The following is a 23,260-nucleotide window of genomic DNA, read 5'->3' as shown; positions in this document are numbered from 1 at the left end:
GGCCACTCTGATCCAGCGCCACCTTTGGCTGGAGCAGGCGCGTGTGCCGGAGAAGAAGAGGACTCCCCTTCTGACGGCACCCCTCTCCGAGGCTGGACTATTCGGGTCGGCACTGCAGCTGATGACCTCAACCTGCAGGGAGATGCAGGAGGAGCGCTCCGTTCTCCAGCCTCATTTCCCCCCGCCCGATGTTGCCGGTGGAGTCAGACGGCCGCCGCGTCGTCGAGGTTCCTCCGCCGTTGCCGCCGCTGCTACCACCGCCACTGCTGGACCTTCGGCGAAGAAGGCCAGGAGGAGAGAGGGCGCCTCCGCCACTGCAGCCGGCCCATCTACGCCCGGAGGTGACGGTAGGGATCGTCGAGACCAGCCGCCGATCGTTTACCGTCCCTCCGGGGCTAAAGCCCCGAGCGGCTCGTGGCAGGCGTCGCTAACTTCATTGACTTTTTCCCTCTGTGGTCCCCCCCCTGTTCCCTTCCCGGCCCCTCTATGATTTTTGTTGGAAAATAAAGAGTCCCTCCTAAAGGGGGACTGTATTTTCTGTTAAGAAAATTGTGTGTCTATTCACCAAACATATGATGGGGATGCAACGTGTGAATTTTTCGCTAGTATGGGTTTGATAGGAGGGCTAGACGTTACTTTCATGTTAGAGCTTAAGCAAGGCCTGCAGCCTACACTCGGTTGAAAAAGGTTTTTTTCTGCCTCGGCCTGAATCTCCACATAAAGCTAGAGGTTAGTTGTGTGCCCTGTTGCTTAAACAGTGATATTGAGCTGCAACACTATTGTGTTGGTTTGCAGTAATGCTCGTATGAAAACGTACCGCGGCTCAGCTGCTCTCTCTCTCTATCAGATTTTTCTGTGTCTTACAACATAGATACGGGTGTCGGGTTCACACACACACAACTTGGCCTTGCTATAAACCCTGTTCACAGATATGTCTGTGGCAAGCGTGCATTGGATTAGCTTGCGCTATTCATTGGCATTGCTACTGAAAGTATCATATGGCTGTTGTTGTTATCATAGGCGAGGGTTGGGCTTGTGAGGGGGTACCGGATAAACCCCTCCTTCCCTCTTCTGATTGGTCAGGGGGTTTCTGGGACTCTCTTTTCATTCGGTCAGGGTCAAGCTGTTAGGCAGCTTGGCACGGGGGGGGGAGGGTTTCCCAGACTCCGCACCTATCACAGGCGATTGAGTCTTGGGTTTCCCCCCGTCATAGCAAACGTCACTAGGCACGTTTCTATTGGACAACGGCTTCCGTGAGTTTAGACCCATATGTAGGGTCTGTTGTTGTCAAGTTGTCGGGGCAGAGCGTAGGAACTTACTGTTCTACTACGCTCGATATACGTGTAACTTGAGTCGGTTGGTCACATGACTCAATGTTACCGTGACTTTTCAATCTACGACTTACGTGGGAAGTCTCTCTGAGGAGTTCCGTCTATCCTCTGTGGTGAGGGTGGCGGGATGTAAAGTTGTAAAAAAAATTTACCCTCGGCTGCGTCACGTGGGATTCATGTCAGCCGGTGTTTCTTTCTTTTTTAATAAAAAAGAGTGGAGAATATGAAGCACGACAACCTTCTTGTCGTTCTCCCAGGCGCCTTGAAGGATCAATGTGGGGTCTGGTTAGACTGTCCATTGATATGTTTTGGGTCCCGACGCATACATAGTGCTGGCTCAGGGTGTTCTGTTAAGAATCATACGGGAGGCTAGTACGCCTTGGTTGCTTGTTATTAAAACAGCGTTTTTATAGGGCAACTGGGATGGGGGATTTTTTCCTCTTCCGAGAGCCTGTTACTGGGTCTTGACAGATTCTCGTTCATATCTGGGGGATGTTAACGGAATAGATCAGAACATAGGTAGAGGGGTCTCACGCCCTTGGGGTGGGCCACTGAGCGCGGTATAAATAGGACCGTCTGGGTGGCGCCCTCTTTTCATGTTTTAGATCAACACGCATACCTGCCCCCTCTCCTGGAGTGGGCATGTCGGCGTGGTTAGGGCACGGGACTGGTTCTGGTCGCGCTGGTCCAGGTCAGTTAACCCGTTGTCCGCCGGGGATGCGGATCTACTGTTCTGGTACCCTGAGGGACTTGTGCTTTTTTCGGGGGGGAAAATGCCGGGTCGGCCCGGGTGTCACGGGGTTAGGCGTTATGGAGACCCTTGTTGGGTACACGTTGTACCTGGCACTATTATAAGGGGCTGGTTCTCCTTTCTTTCGCTCCTCTCTCACGCATGGCGAAGAGGGGGCTGTTGGGGTGGTCTTCTGGACCTCCTCTGGTAACCCTGTGTGCTTCCCGAGCCGCCGGGCCCGGTCCGAAGTAATGTTTCGTTGAAACCGTAGGCCTGGGATAACCCTTTTTTCTTGAGGGGTTATAGGAACAACCACCGTATGTGGTACCAAGAGGGTGGTTGATTCCCTGGTGTGTTGGAGCAGAGTCAACTCCCGGGTTACCCGGTTGAGTGTGCCCCTGCACGTTCATGACGTCTGCCAATCGTGTCAGCCTTCTCTGCCTCAACCCCTCTGGGTGGGGGTTTTTGATGGAGGCTTTGTCATGGTGTGCAACAACGCCAGCATACGCCCCTTCCGCCGGGGGGGCTGTTTTCAGTTGACCCCTTTGGCGCCTGTCTCGTCCGCAGTGCTCCAGGCTCGGGTCTACAGCCTGCTGCCTGGTTTCCCCGGTGCGCTGCCTGCTTCCGTTGGTTAACTTTTTGAAAGCTTTACGGCCATGCTGACTGCCTGTGTTGCAGGGTCAGTGTGCCAGGCGGTGTACTAATGGGGGGAAAGGGCCAGCTCTTGGAGGGGCCCTGTCCGAATACGCTGGCGATGTGGGGGGCGGTGTCACTAAGTGACCGCCTGGTGGGGTCTTGATGCCTGGCGTCATTGACCTCTCCGGGCCCCCCTTTTTTCCAGGGGATCCAGTCCCTTCAGTGGGTCTGGGTCTTCCTTCGCGCTCCGCTGCTACGGCCTTGCCACGGGGTTGAGTTTGCTCTTGACCCCGTGATTTTGGGGGCAGTAACGAGGGTTGTTCCTTTCCGTTCGTTCCCTGGTGGCATGCGGGTTGTGCATGTGCGTAGTCGTGGGGTCAAGCCACGATCTGCTCACCCTGTGCGTTGAGTTGCTTGAGTTCCTCTTCGCACGGTCGGATCCGTCTCCCTCCCATCCTCCAATAGGGAGGGTATCCTCCAGTTAGGGAGGGTCGGGGGGCTCGGTCCTCCCCGGTCTGATGGTTGTGGGGGGCCTCAGCGGGGTACATTTGTCGAGCTTCTGGCTTCCGCTCAGCTCCTCTTGTGCAGACTGACACTGAGCGGAGCCAGAATGAAATAGAACGTAAGGTTATGTATATAACCAAGTTCTATGAATTCTGGTGACGCTCAGCGTCAGGACGCCACTGCGGCCCTTGATCTCACCTTGTGGCGAACGTTTGGGAAGGAGGCGAGTGGGTGACCACACACCTGCTTATGAAGGTAAGCGGATAGGGGTGTGGCCAGACGAATGTTGGGATGTAAAGGTACATTGTGGAATTTTTTATTCAGTGCTCGTGCACGAAGTGAAGTGCGTGCAGACTGACGCTGAGCGTCACCAGAATTCATAGAACTTGGTTATATACATAACCTTACGTTAACCCTTTAGGACTATGTTAAGAACACTTTTAGGACTATGTTAAGAACACTTTAGGACTATGTTAAGAACACTTTAGGACTATGTTAACACTTTAGGACTATGTTAATAACACTTTAGGACTATGCTAACCATTTAGCACTATGTTAATAACACTTTAGGACTATGTTAACACTTTAGGACTATGTTAACACTTTAGGACTATGTTAAGAACACTTTAGGACTATGTTAATAACACTTTAGGACTATGTTAACACTTTAGGACTATGTTAAGAACACTTTAGGACTATGTTAACACTTTAGGACTATGTTAAGAACACTTTAGGACTATGTTAACACTTTAGGACTATGTTAAGAACACTTTAGGACTATGTTAAGAACACTTTAGGACTATGTTAACACTTTAGGACTATGTTAAGGACACGTTGGGACTATGTTAATAACACTTTAGGACTATGTTAACACTTTAGGACTATGTTAATAACACTTTAGGACTGTGTTAACACTTTAGGACTATGTTAAGAACACTTTAGGACTATGTTAAGAACACTTTAGGACTATGTTAACACTTTAGGACTATGTTAAGGACACGTTGGGACTATGTTTTTTTTTTTATCCACTTTTTCTCCCATTTTCTATATTTTCTCCCATCCCAATTTCGTATCATCCAATTCAACCCTCCCCTGTCACGAACGCTGTTTCTTGCCTCCCACAAGCCGGCTGCAATGTGGACTAAGTCATACATAGCACAAGTCCCCTCCGGTACTTGAGGTAACAGCAGTCGCATATTTTCACCTGCACAGCTCGATCTCTCAGTGGCGAGGAGTAACGCGTGGGAGGCTCACGCTGCCCCCGATACTTCCTGATTCTACTGCGCAGGCGCACCAACCGACCTGTAGGAGTCGCTGTCCACAACGCCCGATCCCCACCCATCAGTTTCCCACCCCCTAATACGGCCAATGTGTATTAGTATGAACGACCAGCTAAACTGAAAGCAATGTGGAGCGCTGGGCTCGAACAGGCGAGCCCAGCGTCTCCGTCATTCGTGGCGAGCGCCTTGCCCACTACACCACGTAGCCGCCACGTTGGGACTATGTTAATAACACTTTAGGACTGTGTTAACACTTTAGGACTATGTTAAGAACACTTTAGGACTATGTTAAGAACACTTTAGGACTATGTTAACACTTTAGGACTATGTTAAGAACACTTTAGGACTATGTTAACACTTTAGGACTATGTTAAGAACACTTTAGGACTATGTTAATAACACTTTAGGACTATGTTAACACTTTAGGACTATGTTAAGAACACTTCAGGACTATGTTAACACTTTAGGACTATGTTAAGAACACTTTAGGACTATGTTAATAACGCTTTAGGACTATGTTAATAACGCTTTAGGACTATGTTAACCCTTTAGGACTATGTTAAGAACACTTTAGGACTAACACTTTAGGACTATGTTAAGAACACTATGACTATGTTAAGGACACTTTAGGACTATGTTAAGAACCTTTTAGAACTATGTTAAGAAAGTGCTACAGTATAGACGTGTTATCATCATCATCATCATCATCATCATCAGTAGTGTTAGTGTTATTGAGAGATAATATAACTCATCATTTGAATGTAGATTATGCGTTGATTCCTCTTGTCTCAGACAATAAAAAATGTATCTGCTGCATAGAGCATACCTTTAATTTGAATGGACAACTCTCTTACATACGCCTTGGACTGCTGGTGTGTTCCTTTGTGTTTCCAGTGTTCCAGGAACAGTTGGAAAAGCATCATCATTCTAAAATGGTTGTAAATATGTCAACGCATCAGGGGTAACAACCATGATGGGGAGAATTAGAGGAACTCCATCCTAAAACATGATTCACATTGAGTGAATTAGAGGGGAACTCCATCCTAAAACATGATTCACATTGAGTGAATTAGAGGGGAACTCCATCCTAAAACATGATTCACATTGAGTGAATTAGAGGAACTCCATCCTAAAACATGATTCACATTGAGTGAATTAGAGGAACTCCATCCTAAACCATGATTCACATTGTGCTGTTCCAGTCAATATCTATAAACACGGACAACTGTCTCCCAGAGATGGAATTCAGAGCGTCATGACTTGAATTTAAGTGACACTTTGGGGATTTGGTCCATTGATATTGAAGGAGTGTTTTGAGATATGACATCCAAATTAGTTTTATTTATTTATTATGTAGCACTTTCGGCTGTGAATCCGACAATGTACTCAACCAGAATGCAAATGTAACAGTAAAGTGCAACAGTAATATACAATGTACAGGTAGTTCAACTGGGTATACAATACATAAATTAGTACTACTGAGTGTAGTGCTAATCAGATGTATGTACAGTGATACAGATATAAAGACAGCATGGTAGTAGTCATACTGGCCACCAACGTAACTAGTAAGAGTAGGTAAGGGACATGTACATGTACAAATATAGATATATTATCTACAGATATGTAAAAGGTTATGTGCAGGTAAGTACAGGTGTGGATAGATATATACAGTGAGAATAAATATATATGATATATACATCATTATTGTACATGCTATCATACAGAGTTATGGGTTATATGCAGGTGTATAAGTAAGTATATAAAAGGATTATATGCAAGTATATTCAGACAAATTATATATATATATGTGGTAAATATAAAAATATAAATGTAAATATGCTGTATATACAGCACTGTTGTACATGCTATATCATACAGAGTATATCGGTAGACTATAGTATGAGGTGGGTAGTTGTAGACTGACTTCATCACTAGAATGTTGTTCCTCTGGTGTTCAGCATAGGGGAACGGCCACACTAATCCATCACAGAGCTGAGATAAAACAGATGGGAGGTATTGCTGTCTGTTGGTTTGTTTTTTATTAGAACCTAGCTAACGTATTCATGTGTTTGCAGAAACGCCAGCTTTGCTACGTACGGTGATGTATCCGTCGCTTCCAAAAGTCGGAACTTTTCTTTCCGTCAAAACAGATACAAATCTGGCGGAGATGGATTAATCGTCAGCCAGGAAATAATTAAAGGGGAGGGGGAAGGGGATATGTGTTATTCCTATGGTATAATGAAGTCCAAAAACATTAGTGAAAACAAACAACTCTTTCCCAAATCCAAACACTAGAGTGCTAAAACTTAAATGTATGATGTCAACAGGTATAAAGTCTGACGCCTCTCCATAGACAATTAATTGGGAAATATTGAATAGATGACACTGAGAATGTTCTGTGTTCATAGGTACATTTTCTGTTTCAGAACTGATCACTACTATTGAATAAAGCTTATTATAAAAAATAATAATAATAATAATAATAAAAAAACATTCTGCTGGTCCATTCATTGTCTATGGAGCAGCTCCAGACTTTATACTTGATGACATCACAAGTTTGATTCTTACTTCTCTGGTGTCTGGCTTTATAAGAGAGTATAGCTTATGTTCACAGATATTGATTGAACTTATAGGCCATAGACATAATATAAATTTATTATTTGAATGGTGTTCCCTTTAAGAACAAACAACGGATCAGTGTGGCCGGGCCCAAAAGACTCATATTCACAAATCAAAACTGAGCTGTACAGTATAATAGAAATAACACATGTGAATAATATTTTAGGGTGGATTTTTACCTTCATCGTCGTCCTCAAGTTTCCAAATAGAAGGCATGGCTGCAGATTAGTAGAGCTTGTATAACAAACAATGTATATGTCATTGTTTGGAATGATAGTCTCAATTTACAAACACAGTGTACAAAAGGACACCGTGGGTTTATCCCTCTGTTGAAAGAGAGCGCTCTCTGAGTTGTGGCTCGCGGAGGACTTCTCTGTCTCTGAATTCCCCTGGTAGGACAAGCATTAGGAGGTTTTTCATTATTCTGAATGGTATGACTGTCTCTTCCTCCTGTTCCGATCCAGAAGCAGTGGCAGGAGCCGTCCTGTGGTCATTTACCAGGGACAGTGGCTCAGGAGGTAGAGCGGTCGTCTGGTAATCAGTAGGTGTTCCCGGCTCCTCCCGGCAGCATGTCGAAGTGTCCTTGAGTAAGACACACTTAATCCCTAACTGCTCCCGATGAGCAGGTTGCTTTCGCCATCGGTGTGTGAATGTGTGAGTGAATGGGTGAATGTGAGGTGCAAGTTGTAAGTGGTTGTGAGGTGCTTTGGATAAAAGCACTATATATATGCAGGGAATAGGGATGGACCGATACCACTTTTCCACTGGTTCCGATACAGACTAACCGATCGCTTTTACAGAACAGTATGGCCTAGACTCAGTTTGGGGTCATTGGATAAAAATGATTGAGATATAACCCATTTTCTCCATTAGAGAGAGTGTGTTAAAAAAATTTGCTTTGATTTCTAGCATGTTAGAAATCTTCTTTCTTCTTTCTTTTTGTTTCTTGGTGTCCGATTTTAGTATTGAGGAATTCTGCTATACTGATTTCAGCCTGGTATCGGACCAGTCGGTATCGGTATTACTATCTTAAAGGGGCTATGCGTTATAAATGTCATTTTTCAGTCTCTAGCATTGTATTATAGTAATAGGAGTTCGTATCAATGTGTTTTTGGGCCTAAATACTATATTGACGAATTCCTCAGCTACAGCCCATCCCCTGTTTGCCTCTAGTAAATCAGGGCATGTTGATTTGACGAGCTGGGCAACGTCACAGGGCGCTGTTTATAGCGCAAGGTGATGTGATTGGCTGTGTGGTTTTACCTAATGCCCGCCTCCATTCTTGGTACCTGGAGCCGATACAACCTGGAAACAGAAATTGCCGTCACTCGCCTCAATTTCACGATGAGCAGCAAACCCCGCAGATGTAATGTTCCTGGTTGTAGAGCTACCGATTTTCCGATGACTAATGACGAAATGCTGCCGGCGATCACATGGCCTGACGGTAGGATACTATTCCCCCAAATTACAGCTGGATTGGACATTGTTTTAAAACCTAACGTGATCGATCACTGACATTGGCTACCTGAACGCACACTGTATTGCTAATCAATAATACTAATCGGCGTTCCCCGCCGCCCCCATTTCATCCATAGATGCTCTGTAATAGTCCGGATGCTACGCAGTTTGTTTTATTTCATTTGTATATATACAGCAGAAATGGCGTTTGATATAACGGCGCCAACGTTTAGCCTATTATCTAGCTCCCGGGAAAAAAGACGAGACGAAAAGTGCGATAAACCATATATTCACGACGCTATAAAATGACAACCAACCGATGGATTTTTATTTTCTTTAAGCCATTATGAAGGCACGGTTTATGCACTCAAGTGACAATGAGAATGGACAGATAGCAATACTATAAATTATATATATAGCTCTTAGAAAGTACATCGGTTTGTAAACAAACCTCTGTCCTCTGGCCTATAAATCGGTGCAAGACTGGTCGCCAATGTTTTCGACGGGCCGCGCGCGACAGAAGTACACAACTATTATATAACAGTAAGTAACTAATAGTGCAATTAATCAACTTACCAATCGGAAACGATGTAACGTAAGCCTCGATCGCTGTTGTTTGGGGGTTAGTGTCAGTACAATCTAACGTTAGTGAGTGTGTGTTTTCGACGGGCCGCGCGCGACAGAAGTACACAACTATTATATAACAGTAAGTAACTAATAGTGCAATTAATCAACTTACCAATCGGAAACGATGTAATGTAAGCCTCGCTGTAGCAAATCGCCTTCTTCTTCTTCTTCGGGATCAAACTGTGGGTCGCTCTCTGGATCCCAAACATAATGTACATCCATGTTGTATTAGTTAGTAAAATCGGTATATGTTTTTGCGTGTCGAAATAAAAACCTGAAACCTAAGACCTCAGACCTCTACCTGGATGGAATGACGCGGAGATGGGCGGAGCTATTTGGTGGGTGGCTGTCACTCAAAGTGTGGGTGGAGCCAAGCCAATAATAGCCTGATTTCATGAGGCTGAAAAATGCTGGTTTTGAGTACAAGATTAGAAATATAAAACAATGATTATTTTTGGAATAAAAATTACACATGTGTTACATAGACTCACAGGAAGTGTGTAAAGTTGCCCAAATAGTGCTAGGAATAGCACTGCATGACACCTTTAACAACTCTGTCTTTCTATCAAACTGAAACATTATTTCCAAAGATAACTCTCTGAGGAAGAACTCGTACTCTACCGGTTCAGGTCTGTGCACACAATCAACACTCCCTGCGATCTAATCTAAAACGATGGACACGCGTTCAAGTCTGTCCCGTCACTCAGCCTGGTGTAAAAAGAACTCCCTCCGAGTTGTCTCGAGCCCCATCTCTGTGCTTCCCCAACCAGGTCTCAAACACATGTGGTCTCCAGATGTGGCTCCCTCAGGATGGATGCGGCTCGGGCTCGTGGATGGGTCTGTGAAGTGAACCTCCCACTGCAAAATGTGATAGCTTTTAATCAGGCAGACTGTCGTCTCTGAGATCGCTTTTAATCAGGCAGACACAGTTGTCTCTGTCCTAGAGGGACAGCTCAATGGAGGGGGTCCATGGAAGAATTACAACAGATGAAGTTTGCCTCTGGTCACATGAGGAGCAAGGGAGATGAATAATATCATGAAGCTGGGATTTAACCCTTTCACTGTGGCAATACAGAAGGTTAACCCTTTCACTGCCACATGACAAAGGGTTAAGCCTTTCAATACCACACTACAGAAGGTTAACCCTTTCACTACTACACTACATACAGTTAACCCTTTCACTACCACACTACAGACAGTTAACCCTTTCACTACCTCACTACAGACGGTTACCCCTTTCACTACTACACTACAGACGGTTACCCTTTTCACTACCACACTACAGAAGGTTAACCCTTTCACTACCACACTACAGACGGTTAACCCTTTCACTACCACAACACAGAAGGTTAACCCTTTCACTACCACACTACAGACTGTCTGTAGTGTGGTAGTGAAAGGTTAACCTTCTGTAGTGTGGTAGTGCATTTTTCTAAGCATTTGAAACATAGCTAATCACACACATATGCCTGCACGCACGCACGCACGCACGCACGCACGCACGCACGCACGCACGCACGCACGCACGCACGCACGCACGCACGCACGCACGCACGCACGCACACACACACACACACACACACACACACACACACACACACACACACACACACACACACACACACAGGGCCTTCAGACCTAGCTCAAACCCTCTCCCCAAGCCATCTTGGAAATCAATGGCAACAAATAAAGCAATCTTTCACTGCTGCCGGGTGGAAAGCTTGTATCTCCAATGGGCCGTGTTTTTACTTTAATCAAACATTTCTATCGTTCTATGGCGTCGTGGGCAGAGTTAATGATGACCCTGAGGACCGTGAAACCCATTTAAAACCAAACGTAGAACCTCAGAAATACATGCAACCCAACAATCCAAAAATGCGGTTGTTTTTCTTAATGGAAAAAACAGTGATTTGTTATTCTACTCCGAGTGGACCCCAAAGACTCATAAGAGAGAGAGTGGATGGGTGTGAGAATTCTGCTCCTAACAATTATCCTACATAATCATAATTTTGGCGTCAATATGCCTTTTCCCTGACGCATTCTGCACAATTAGTCTCAGTCTGATCCAGTGGAATAAATCAAGTCCGAGGGACACTTTGATCCATGCCAAGACCTCACCCATATACCAGCCAAGCTGTTACACTGGTGAGGGTGGTGGCTGTGTGTGTGTGTGTGTGTGTGTGTGTGTGTGTGTGTGTGTGTGTGTGTGTGTGTGTGTGTGTGTGTGTGTGTGTGTGTGTGTGTGTGTGTGTGTGTGTGTGTGTGTGTGTGTGTGTAATTGTGTGTAATTGTGTCTGTGTGTGTGTATATGTGTGTGTGTGTTTCAAGTTCAAGTTCTTTATTAGTCAAATACACAAACAATACAGGGTAATGAAATTCTTGTGTTTCGAGCTCAGACCAAACAGTGCACAACATCAATGAACATCAATGAATGGTAACAATAGGTAGTAGTAACATCAAAATCAAATATAAAATGAGGTAAAATAGTCAATTATTTACAGGGTGTATGTTTGTGTGTGGTGTGTGTGTATGTATGTGTGTGTGGGTGTTCTCCTGTTCTTGTCCTTGTTCAGGAGTCTTGTGGCTTGTGGGAAAAAGCTGACCCTGAACCTGCTGGTTCTTGTGCAGATGCTCCGGTACCGTTTGCCAGATGGTAGCAGAGTGAAAAGTTTGTGACTGGGGTGACTGTGGTCTCTGAGAATGTTCTGGGTTTTCCTTCTGCACCTCTGTGTGTAGAGGTCATCCCTGGCTGGCAACTCAGTCCTGGTGATGTGTTGTGCTGACTTCACCACCCTCTGCAGAGCCTTGCGGTCGGTGGCTGAGCAGTTGCCATACCAGGCAGTGATGCAGCCAGTCAGGATGCTCTCTATGGTGCACCGGCAAAAGTTGCAGAGTATCCTGGAGTTCATGCCGAATCTCCTCAGCCTACGGAGGAAGAAGAGCCGTTGTCTCGCTGTCTTGACAACAATGCCGGTGTGATGAGACCAGGACAGGTCCTCGCTGATGTTGGCCCCCGAGGAACCTGAAGCTGCTGACTCTCTCCACCGCTGTCCCTGCCGATGTTTATGGGGGCGTGCTGTGTCTGCATGTGTGTGTGTGTGTCTGCATGTGTGTGTGTGCATACATGCACATGCAATCATATTTCTTGTGAGGGCCTGTGGTCAGGGTTTAGTGATTTGAACCTGCTTGTCACAGAGAGAGAGAGAGAGAGAGAGAGAGAGAGAGAGAGAGAGAGAGAGAGAGAGAGAGAGAGAGAGAGAGAGAGAAACCAGTGTACACTTCCTGCTTCACTGTGGGAGCAGCAGATAAGCTGTTGATTCCACAGACCAAACCACCCAATTGGATAAGTGAGGCCTGCTCCCTGGATATTTACGTGGTGGTCTGCCACATAGAAATGATTTGCCGCACACATAGGGAGTTTATGGATGGAGATTGAGTGCCTCTACTTAGGGTATGTTTTACAAGAGAAAATCAGGGAGGGAAAAAAGAGCTTAGAGAGAAAAGGAAAGACAAAGGAAAGAAAAGGATTCAGCAAGGAGAGCAGACGGTAATCGGAGGGAACATTTTGAGAAGTTGCAATAACAGAATCGCTTGGAAAGCACCTTCCAACACATTCTTCACTGTTTGTCAGCCCCCCGTGTCAGAGAGCTGACATATTCCCTTTGGCCTAAGATGAAGGATGCTCCAGACAGAAAAGTTTGCTGTCATTCAACCCTGGTACAGGAGCATAAAACATCAAGGTTCCTCAGACCTCGGAGTTTGGACAACTGGACGGCATGCTGTCAAACTCTCAGTGTTGTTTGATCATTTTATGCAGGATTCCCAAACCCCGGACATACATTCGCACCATGTGGGCACATCTTTGGATAAAAAAATTATAAAAAAGCCAGTTTCAGAGAAAAGAGTGCACATATCTCTGATCTCCACAGAAATCCCCAGAGAATCGTTTTTCATCTCTATTGCTGATAGGTCTCTTGGGGATTTTTCTTCTTTTTGATATTCAGAGATTCTGATATTCTTCAAAGGAGACTGGGAAAATCTATACCCAGTCTGGGCGGAGCCTTTCATCAATATCACATGAGGAGCTTGCTGGGTCTCCATGTAGACCAGGCGGGGGTTTGTTTGTTGCTCTGCTGAAGCTACAGAACTAAAATGGATAGAGAGGATTTCTTCTAGTCTCAGTCATGGTCATTTCCTTCGTTACAATATGCCTAAAACGGGTGCAGTAGAATGTCTTTTGGAATGGTAATCCAAACGATTCCTTTACCATGCACCAAACCAACGCTGATTTCCATGACAACGTTATACAAAAATGTTTATGGCAGCCATTTTTAGGTGTACCAGCCAATCGCCATTCAAGATTGTAGATCTGAAGGGGAACGGCCGTTCTATCTATTCAAATTCTATGGGCTGGGTTTTTGTGCAGAGCAGTGGGTGCGTGGCAGGAGGAGGCATAGCGGGCGGGACATCACAGAGAACAAAGCCAGTCCTGAAGAGGCAGGGGTCCTGACAGGCTGGGGGTCCTGACGAGGCGGGGGATCTTGGGGATTTGCCACAGGCCGTCTTTGGGTTGAACGAGGTAGAAACCCCTACTGGGCAAGTCCTGCTTTAAGGTCTCTTGAAAAATCCTCAGATGTTCATGTCTTTCAGGACAATGCTTTCGATATCTCTGACTCTGTATATCAAAAAGGTTCAGACACTCCAGCATATTTGACGTGGAGACAAAGAGACCAGCGTCTCTAGAAGACGTTGAATAAGACACGGTCTGCCTGTTCTGGGTCTGGCTAGGTGATGGATGGCTGGTCTGCAACATGTAGAGTGACAAGCCTCCTCCCCCAGATCAATCAGCGGAGTCGCTCTCTGCTCTGCTGGCTCTCAACGAGAATACACTGAGCTGCTGCCAGGCTACAGCTCAATCAGTATCCTGACAGGTTTGAGACAGACAGACACACATGCACACACACACACACACGCACACACACGCATGCACGCACACACACGCACACACACACACACACACACACACACACACACACACACACACACACACACACACACACACACACACACACACACACACACACACACACACACGCATGCATGCATACAGTAGATGTATGTATGCACACATGGACACAGACATACAGACAATTATGTACTGTATGCATATATCACCCCCCCCCCACACACATATTCATTATTTCTGTTTCTCTTCATTTAAATATCAAATGGTTAATGTAAATGTTTAAAACTATTGTAAATACTTCTAACAGACAAACTAAGTGTGATCTTATCTGCCCTCTTCATCGTGATCCCTGTCAGCCCTCCCAGGGGTCAAGTGAACCCTTCAGACCAATAACCACACTGTTTTGACATATTTTGGACAGCCCATGTGTTTGCAGTTGTAAGGTAATTTTGGGTGTGAATGTGATGGATCACCTGCAGGTACTGTCTTTAGCTATGCATGAGCACAACAGCTGCCAATCTTTAGATAATGAGGTTTGAATGCATTGTCCATCCAAAAAATGTCAACGGACATATGTACATGGTTGCAAGGAGTCTCCTGGCAATTTCACCAAGACTTAATCCAGAGAAGGCACTGGAATGTACGAGTCATGGTACTTATCTTATAATGAGGTGCAAGGACTCATGTGCTCCGGTGCCTTCTTTGGGTTAAAGTTCCCTTCCACAAAAAAAAACATGTTATTTTATGGTTAATTACTCTTGGAATGTTCTTTTCTATGGTTAATTCCTCTTGGAGGCATGGCTTTGATTATACAGATTGTAAAATTACATTATTCTCCTGAAGAGGGAGCGCTTCGCTGTACTTATCTAAGTTGCATGTGTGATATCACTAATAAGTTAAACCTATCATGGTCCAATATGTGGTAACTTGACACCTACAGTATAGCTTCAGCATACACAGAAAGTGGAGTAGGTGTTGAGATGTCTTGAAAAAATGTAAGCTGCCGAATTGGAATCCCTGGTAAATATCAATGAAATGCTTGTTACCAATTTGCATATTCATAGATCCTTGCGTTCTTAATGAGGGTATAGGTGTATAGAATGCTGCTAAGCCATTTTCAGTAGTTTATTGAATAATTTGGTGGAAAAAAAACACATTCATATAAATTGTTATTCAATGACAATAACCTAGCGGTTGTCCGATATTATCGGCCTACCGATATTATCGGTATTTGAATTATTATATATATTTTTTTTTACATTTATTTAACCTTTATTTAACCAGGCAAGCAAGTAAGAACAAATTCTTATTTTATTTATTGTGAAACGTATGCATAATGTTGTGTTTTTGGGGGGGAAACCCCGCATATATCGGAATACGCTGCAAGTAAAACTTTGTCTAGAGGCACTTCCTACTGTGAATGCTTTTAAAGGTATACTACGATTAGCCCTTTATGAAACATGTAACTGTTTTACCTGATGCTATTGCTGATCTGATTATGCTCCTTGCCACTGCACAAATGGCCTTCTGTATTTATATTTGAATTGTATGTTTTTTGTTTAATGCCCTGTTTTATGTTGAAACTTGTTGTGTGCCGTGTTGGTCAGGACTCCCTGGAAGAAGAGATCTTGTATCTCAATGGGACATTCCTGGATAAATAAAGGATAAATAAAATTAAAAAAAATCGGTTGATATCGGTATCGGAAATTAAGAGTTGGACAATATCGGTATATCGGATATCGGTAAAAAAGCCAATATCGAACATCCCTAGTTTTAAGGGTTTAAAATACATCTGGAGGGGCTCTTCTTGGTGAGGTTGCCCCTGAGACCTTGCTATAGGTTGGCCCTACTCTGAGAGCACCGGGCTTCCTTTGTGAAAAAGGCTGAAGTGTGTGATATATATCTCCTGTTATCGGATATACATACGGTTCTTCGTCTGAGGGATTGTAGTATTATCTTCTCCCGGTTCAGACTTGGCAGCCCTTCCCTCATCGACAGCAGACACACCTGCGTGTCTGTCGGCAGTTTGACCTTCCCACACTCCCTCAGGTACACAAAGACACACAGTGTAGGACCCAGCCTGCTCTGAACAAACACCTCTCTCTCTCTCGTCTGTCTTTCTCTGTCTCTCTCCATCTGTCTCTCTCAGTCTCTATTTTTCTTTGTGTCTCTCTTTGTCTGTATGTCTCTCTCTCTTTTGCTCTATCAGTCTATCTCTGTCTCTCCCTGTCTCTGTCTCTCTCCATCTGTCGCTATCAGCCTTGATCTCCCTCGGTCCGCCTCTCTTTCTCTCTTTCTGTCACTCTCACTCTCTCTCTAACATCCCCTCCCTCTCTCTCCATCCAAATAGCTACAGGCAGAGATGAGGCAGAGAAGGACATTATCCTGGGGAGGACAAACCATCCATTGCTGACAGTGATAGAAATCACAATAACTCTTTCATTGCAGGAAGCTTCAGGCCAACAGAACCTCATTGGTTCCACAGCAGGACATTCCCCTTGGCTGACCTGGAACTGATACTATAGGTGGTGCTTCTATCCCCAGGCCATCAGGATGCTCAATGACAATGACACTATGTAACAACCCATCATCTACACACACTGCACACACATCCACATGTACACACTCACTTTAAACAAACACTCACCTTACCACTCACTTTATTCACTTTAGAGACACTTTAACACACTTTATATGTATCTATTATTAAAGAGATTTGCACCACATTCATACCTCATTTGCACCCTACCCCAAGTTTTGTACCTCTGCATTCAACCTCACTGTTACTAATTTTACTCTGTATTGTATATTGTATACAGTATATGTATATTGACTTTACCTACTTTTTACTTAATTTATTTTAAACTTACTTTCTTTTTACTGTATGTAGCACACTCTCAGGGGCTCATACAGAAACAAGCATTTCATTATAAAGTATTCTGTATTTTGTTCTGACAAATAATAAACAAACTTGAAACGTGGTGGACGATCTGGAACTGATACAATATGGTGGTGGCTACTATGGCTGTCGGAGCCAATTTCAACAAATACATAGAATACTAAACCGCCATTAACACATTGATGGCCATTGGGGCCCGTCTAATATAATGGTAGAGGGCCAGCAAATGTAAACAGACGTGGGGCTGTTTGTAGAGCTAAATCTATACTTTATAGTATTGCTATCTGTCCATTCTCATTGTCAATTTGGACCATAAACCGTCCCTTCAAAATGGATTAAAGAAATAATTTTTTCATCAATACGTTCTCATTTTATAGCGCCGTGAATATAAGCGCTATACGGGATTTGGTCTAGTATATTTTCTGCGAGGCGAGATAAAGGGCTAATAGCTAATAACGTTATATCCAATGGCATTTCCGTTATACAAATGCTACAGTTAAAACTCAAACTGCATATGATCGGCACGATCCTCAAGCATGTATGCATGAAGGGGGGGGGGGGGGGGGGCGGGGGACGTCGTTTCTTATTATTGATTACCAATAACCGTGTTCGTCTAACTAGCCACATAGGCCGATCGGATGGATGGCTATCAAAACAAGGCCCGATCGGGATGTACTTTACGTGAAAAAGATCTTACCGTGGTCCGGTGGGATCCCCCCGAGCATTTCCCCGTTATCAATCGCCATCTGGTAGATCGATATGTCCATTGGCTGATGATAAATCCCCTTATTGCATGGTGAAATCTGCGATGCAAAACGTAATCCAAGGTACAGGCTACACATATAGAATCCAGCTACTGGAAACTCCAAAAAAAAGTCAACAAAAAGAATGCTCCCTTCAGCCACAGTGCACACTGCATTATCGCGATAGCGCCCCTAAGAGGATCTGGCTGGTATTGCACCTTCTCGAATTCAAAGAGTAGGGTAAATCTGCAGTGCCGCTCGGCGACCTTGAATAGGTTATTAGAATGGAATAAAAGCAATAACAACTTCCCACGGATATATCCGTGCTTCTGTCCACAACGGGTGGAATCGAAACACGGAGATATCCGTTGTTTGTCCCCATTGTGTTAAAATGTTAAAAAACAACAACAACAAAAACAACAACAGCATTATTGATATAAAGTGACCTGAAAACGCATCACTGGTTCTCTGTACATGGAAACATTTTATGCAAGTCATTAAATGGGTGTTAAAAACCACAACCCAAAGCACTATAGTGATTGTTTCCTATTGGTATACCCATACTAGCAAATACATCACACAATGAACGTGTTAATTGTACGCATTTTGCAACTGCTTTGATGTGGTAATAATATGTCAATTTTATCATTAATATTCAAATGTTATTCGACTTTGCTTCATTGCAGTCTATAGTCAAATGGTGTTTTTACTGACAGCTCCAGTGGACCCAGAGGAAATAAATCCTTTTTACAGAAACAAAATGTGAGGTCCAGTCAGGGAGAGTAGCTTAACACATTGGGTGCTAACGACGAGAAATCTCGTTCTTGGCCGCCATGCGTTGAGTGCCAATGACGAGAAATCTCGTTATTTAATCGTTATTTCTTTTATTAGCGATATCCATTCATTTTTCATCCATCCAGCCTCACGTTATCATTGGGACTGGCTCTGAGCTCGAAAAGGGCCCCCTATCTTCTCCCGGATGATTGATTGATTGATTGAAAACTTTATTAACAGATTGCAGAATGGGTACAATACAGTACAGCTCAATACACACAATTGTTAAGGGGATGCAGACCAGAGAAAGACTTTCGTCTTGTTTACATCAGGGTCCCCCATTTTCAATTCATCAGGACATATATGACATACATGACATACAGATAGTCAGTACTGCTACATCTATACATTTATGACATACCAGATTTGCAAATACAGTACTGTTTGTGATACAGAAGGAGTCAGGAAAAGGGAGTATATACATTTGACGTAGAAACTGTACATTGGAGGAGGTTGGGTGGGGGGGGGTTGGGTACACTGGGATATTGACAACCATACTGGGTAATCTACATTGGAGGTGGTTGGGGGGGGGGGGGGCACACTGTATAAACAAGCAAAACTGTACATTGAGGGGGGGGGGGGGGGGAGACACTGTACAAACAAACAAAATTGTACATTGGACTATTGACAAAACCATACTAGGTAAATGACTGTACATTGGAGGGGGTTGGGTTAGGATATTTACAGGGGCCAGTGTTGAATTGCAGTCTCCCGTAGGTGTCCATTGAGAGAGGTTTTAGTGGGTAGTGATCCACATTCCTTTACAGCTTTGGGTAGGGCGTTCCACATTGATGTGGCATAATTGCGAAACGTGTTTAGTCCCTTATTTGAGCCGAATCTGGGTTTAACATGATTTGTGGAGCTCCCTCTGGTGTTGTGATCGTGGTATTCACTGACCTTTGGGAAGTATTTTGACATGTACATGGGTACCTTGGTCGTGTAGTGTATCTTGTAGACCAGGCCCATTGCAAGTTGCTGTACTCTGTCGTCTACTCTAAGCCATCCTAGGTTGTCAAAGTGGGCAGGGGTGAGGTGGGTTCTAGGAGTAAGGTCAAGCAGTAGTCTGACCAGTTTGTTTTGAGATGTTTGTAATTTTGTTTTTAGCGCCTTTGAGGTGCTTTGGTACCATGAGGTGCAAGCATAGTCGTAGTACCCCTGAATGAGTGCTCCTGCCAGAGTCTTCAGGGTATTCTTGTTTACCAGAGAGGAGATCCGGTACAAGAATCGAGTTCGTTGGTTGACTTTTTTTATTACATTGGATGCCATTTTGTCACAGGAGAGATTAGCCTCTAGGATGGAACCCAGGTAGGTAATTTCATCTTTCCTTGTGACAATATTGTCACCCACTGTAACTGAGAAGCCGTCGGTCTTGCTGAGTTTGTTATTTGAACCGAAGAGAATGGACTCTGTTTTGCCCATGTGTAATGATAGTTTGTTAAAGGTATTGCACCCATTGGAACGGAGTCAATGGGACTTGCATCAGAAAAAAAACCTCAGGATTCCACATTTTACTTCTGACGCATGTAACCTGAGACTATTGCATCCACTGAGGGAACTGGAAGAAGCGTCGATTATGTGTTTCGAGGTATAACGTTGGATCAATAAACGCGATCGATATTTGGAATGGCGATCAGGAATTGGATTGCAGAACATCTGATGTGAGGTAAGGACTTTATTTTACCAGTATTGGGGTAATCAGAGTTTGTTTTCACAGCGTTCACAACGTGTCTCCTATGTGTGTATGTGTGTGTGCGTAACGTTAGCGCCAGGCAGGGCATAGATAATAGATTTTTCAGCCTGCTTCTCTAGCGTGCATAAGTACACATATATCATTAATCTAGCGTTTATTTGAAAACGATTCATAAATAGGCCGAAAAATTACAACGTGTTTTGTGTATTCCAGTAAAGAGCTATTTTCCGGATTTTTCTGGAATCACTAGAAATCTTCAAAACTATACTCATATTCAAAACGGTATAAAACGGAAATCTACTGATGAAAAAACAATCAGTTTCATACATGTTGACTGCAAGCAAGTCATTGATAAGCGACGGGTGTATTAGACACATAGCCATAATTTAAGATAGTTTATGCGTTCGCAAATGTGCTCGTCCTCTCATTGACTAAGTCGCTGGCACTCAAGCGATAAATCGCGCAACCAATGTGTTAAAGACCATTTGTATTGGATTGATGCATTGTTACTGTGGACATTTACATTCAGGAGAGCCCTAAATCGTCCCGCTCCAGAACTGATCCATAAAGAACACTTGCTGATGTAATCGTCGTGGTCCAGTATGTACATTGTATTTTCAGTACAAGACAGAACACAGAGAATTCTCAACGCATCTGACCATCCATGGCCTGTGACTTTCTTTTAGGATTTCTCAGCCCTTGCATAGTAGAACAAAACAAAGACTCCAGTGACTTGCTCCATTTCCAATGTCTTTGTAAAACCGAGCGGAAGGAGACTCACTTTACCTGGTACGGTGGAGAAAGAGAGGTTGCGGAGTGCATTTGTCCTATTATGGGTAAATATAGCTCACTATGGTACTTGGGAGGTTCCGAAAATCAAGACGATTGAGAGTCCGGAGGTGCTTATCTTCGAATCGTTGGTTGGAAACCGATAAGCTGCTCACGGCGATCAATTCTGCCAAGAGATTAGGTTGGATCCTGTTTGCTTTTCATTCCAACACTCATCCACCGGCCCTCGGATCAAATGAACATGCTGTGACGTTTAAGCCTTTGTCATTACGAGGGTCACTTTGTTTGGGTGAGGGAGTGAGTAGGGGGCGCTGCAGCTAACTCAGGTCATGGTTACACACAGGGCTATTTTCGTTTCGTTTTCAGGGTCAGTTTCGCTTTTCAGAACGCAACGTAATGGCAGGCAAGTTAGACATTGGTTTTGCCTCCTGAGCACAGTGATGTAGTACAATGCCAAAGCAGTAGGTGGTAGTAGGTGGCGAACATGAAAGCAATTTTCAACCAATCAGAAGTTGAATGTGCCAATACACTTCCTGCAAAAAAAAAAAAAACACCATCTTTAAATGCCTCCGTTAGCCATTTAACCAACGTAGCATTTATTTTTCAGCAAAGAAAGTGCAATAAAAGTGCAATAAACAAAACGGATACATTCACTGTGTGTTCTGCCTCATTTGTTGATGAAACAAAACTAACATCAACCAGGCCACGTGAGCGGATCGGCGCGGGCGAGAAATCCGCTCTTCGCTCTTTAAAGCTTGGTCCGCTCCGCTAATCGCTCATGTTGACCCCGCCCCCAAGTCGCTCTCCGCTCACTCACCGCTCACCTTGAATCGAGCGCTCCCCGCTCCCCGCGCCACATCGCTCGGCAGATTTTCTTTTTTGAAGCATGGTGTAAATTAGCTCAAACTACAACAGTCTACACCCCCTGGGCCCCTTAACAATTGTTTGTATTGAGCCGCATTGTAATTGTACCCATTCTGCAATGTTAAATAACGTTGTTTATCCATTCACTAGCTCTATTAAGCTATGATAGCTAGCCTAGCCACACTGCTATGGTCGCTGCCATTAACGTTAGCATGTAAGCTAACGACAACAACAATGGCGTCAAAAAAAAAAAAAAAAAAATCTAACAGGATGTGAGTGACAAAGCCTGAACAGGATATCACAGGTTCACCCTTCTCATTGGTTGAAAATGGCCTTCATGTTTGTACATCGCCATCTGTTGCTTTGCCATTGTACTACATGTATATTACATCAGTGTTAAACCACTGTGAGCGGCCTGGAGTGGATTGGAGCGGAGGAGAACTCTCGCTCCGGACGTCGTGCCGACCCATTTTAAAACCCACTCCTCGCTCACGTCAAAACCGCCCGCTCCGCGATGGCCTGACATCAACACAATTGACCACCAAGAGCGGATAGTTTAGTCTCACAAAAAGATCTCCGATGTTGTTAGCTACATGCTAACGTGAATGGAATATGCCAGTACAACAGTATAGCATTGTGGCTAGCAGCTTGGTAACGTTAATACTAGCAGAATGAATGGATGTAAACTTTATTTAACAGATTGCAGAATGGGTACAATACAATACGGCTAAATACACACAATTGTTAAGGGTATGCAGACTGTTGTAGCTTGGACTGGGCTCCTTATAACAACTAACAGGGTTTGGAAGTAACGTTAGCTAGGTAGCTAACGGTAGCTCACGTTAGCCAGCCAGCACCAAACTGATGATATCAGGAGCTATCAGTAGCTAGATAACATTAGACAACGCCTCATGTATTAAACAAAAGTTGTAGCTTGGACTGGGCTCCTTATAACAATAACTTGACAACACGGTAGCTGCAGCTAACAGGATCTGAAATTAACGTTAGCTAGGTAGCTAACATTAGCTCATGAGCGACGAGCCAGCCAAACTGATGATATCAGACATTGACATCAGTAGCTAGATAACATTAGACAACGCCTCATGTATTAAACAAAAGTGAATAGATGACTGGGGCATTTTTGTTTAATGCTTGTTAAGATTGAAAGAGGAGCTCTGAGCAATCGACTCTTGCGTGGCTGCTGGTTTGTTGACATGACATGGGTCTGGGAGGCGGAGTATTTGGCCTTGGTCTCTACTATGCATGGGCGTTGGGCAACAACGGCTCCGT

The sequence above is a fragment of the Notolepis coatsorum genome (genome assembly GCF_963971535.1).
Source record: "Notolepis coatsorum genome assembly, chromosome: 6".
Taxonomy (NCBI): domain Eukaryota; kingdom Metazoa; phylum Chordata; class Actinopteri; order Aulopiformes; family Paralepididae; genus Notolepis; species Notolepis coatsorum.
This window is presented reverse-complemented; position numbering follows the sequence as displayed.